Source organism: Rhipicephalus microplus, chromosome X, assembly GCF_043290135.1.
Source record: "Rhipicephalus microplus isolate Deutch F79 chromosome X, USDA_Rmic, whole genome shotgun sequence".
Classification (NCBI taxonomy): domain Eukaryota; kingdom Metazoa; phylum Arthropoda; class Arachnida; order Ixodida; family Ixodidae; genus Rhipicephalus; species Rhipicephalus microplus.
Genome location: NC_134710.1, coordinates 396947580 through 396950078, shown reverse-complemented (window position 1 = coordinate 396950078; position 2499 = coordinate 396947580).

The window sequence follows — 2499 nt, the reverse complement described above, 5'->3', positions numbered from 1 at the left end:
TTCAGCTATGGTTCTTGTGTTGTCGTGTGTGTTGCAGAGTTTATTGACGTCGGGCACTCTCCGCCAACTGCAGGAGACAACTTTACTCTTGAGTTTGGCATCGCAACAACAGTTGCTCAACGTGTAGGTAGCACGTGAGACCCTTTAATCATTACTATGGTTAAGTCGCAGCTTCTCCACCTGTTGCATGACGCTGAACTGATAGAAGAAGAAGAAGACAAGGCACGCGTTGTTTCGGGTGCGTTCGCTGCTTGGAGCTGACGTTTTGTTTGACCAGATCAAACTTTTATATAAAATGTTACCTGAAGCGAGGCTCGTACGAACGTAGCAGCAGTCGCGCGAGTCTTGTGTCGGTCTGAACTATAGTGACAGCATAGTCACTGACATGGTTGAAAACGTAGGGATGAAATGAAACTTGGTATAACGCAGTCGTATATCCATAAATGCGCTCAGGAGCTTTTTACCATGTATGCTACAGAATAACAATGTAGATATCTTTTTCAGATCTATTTTACCTGGCACTACGGTGCGCAGAAATATAAGAACTGCGTTTTCTGATTGCGTCTTCGCATTAGTACTGCAAAAGTGAAACACAAGTGGTGGATAGAGCGAAATGTCCGGAGATAGAACGTGTTTAGGAGAAGTAAGTAATAAGTAACATGGCATTTATTGGAACGGTACATCTGCGACCTCTACAAAGGTCATTTTGCTGCCTTGTCTGAGCTAGTGACTGCTGCCGATACCGCCCAGAGCGGGCGGAGTGGGGCTTGGTCCAAAATGCGCTTTCTGTTAATGTATTTTGTTTGGGAATAGTGCCATGCATGATGTATGTGAAGAGTTGGTGAGTGTTTTGTATGCTTTTTTTTGCTTTCGCTGAAGCAACAAGACAATTGACAGCGAGCTTGTTTTGCTCTTTTTGTTCTGTTACACGATTCTTACGTCCACTATGTGTTCACGCAAGCAGCTGATTTTATCGTTTAGTTTTTAATCTGTACAGCGCTGCAATCGGCCACCACATCATGACCCGGGCGCACATCTTAAAACTGCCCGGAAGTGGCGCGTCTCTTGACGAATGCCCGCTTTCGTTCTTCCTCTAGTCCGCAGGATATAGAACGCAGATTTACACAGGCTGGTTTTCCTTCCAGACCAATAACCTAACTAAGTGTGACTAGTACAACGCTTCCACTTTCCTTGGCTATTACGCCTTCGTTTATTGCTCTAGTAGAATTCTATTTACAAATGCCAGACACAAAAAGGAACAGTGCCTGACGGTAGGTTTTAGATTGAGGTCGATGTAAAAACAAAAATGAATGATGGACATGTTTGTTGATTCGAACTTTATGAAAACGTGAGTGTTCATAAAATATAAAAACTTTGGAACAACGGAGAGAGGACCAAGCAAAAAAAGCTTCAGCTTCTGCGTCTAAACTTTGGCTAAGGGGCCCGTGTTCTCCAGTGTCCTGACACACACACAGGTTCGTTGTCTGAACTTGGGCTCCAGGTCTTCGATTCTTTCCATTTACCCACCGTTGTGCCATTAATTACTCGAGTGTGGCACATCGCGACATATTGTCAGAGTTCGCCGATCGCAACCTCGCCCCTAAGGTATTCCTACAGGTCACTTAACTTTAGGTTGCCGTGAGCAACTGCTGTCGTTTGATAGACTGAGGGTCGCGGCGATGCATTACGCGATGTACGCGCGGACTCTTGCGTTTATCTCGATATTTGGCGAGGCAGTAGGTGGTTTTAGAATACGGTACAGAAAAATTAAAGCACGGTCTTCTTCATTTGAAAGTGAGCCTGAATTGCACGTGAGGAGGAACTCTCCACCTCCGCTGTGGGATTCGCCAAGGGAAGCCAGGTGTGCCCCAGGTATGTCCGAGTACTTAGTGTTTAGAACAACTTCTAGCACTGCATTCTTCAATCCTCTGTAATGCACCTAAAATGAGGGAACCTGTGAAATTGCAATTTTTTGGTGGGCTGGTAAATATGTGTATTCCAACAGAAACGGGTAATTTTTTAGTGAGAAGTGGTCATGACAAAACGCAGCCTGTTATTATATCGAAATTGGGGGGAACGTGATTTACCAAAAATGCTGTGGTTTGAAAGCTTTCCCAAAAAGGCCATTATTAATTTTTTAGGAAATTCTGTTTGATATAAGTCAAGAACATTGCCTGCTGTATTGCATTTGCTAACATGCTATAAGAAGTTATAGCAGTTGTTATCAAGTTATAATTTATCAAATGTGACAAAACTGGGCTTCTGGCTGTAAAACTGCTACTTGGCTACAATTAGATGCAATTTGTTAAGCACATTTTTGTCGGAGATATTCACAAAAAAGCTAATAAAAAATAAAAAGAAATATAATGTGCATCCAAGTTACATTAAGAGGCCTGGTGTGCGGCCTCACCGGTAACCTCCGCCGGGAACGCACTCCCTCACCAGAGAAGGATTGGCCACCCTGGTGCAGTATCTGGCTACTACCTCCCACATGCTAAC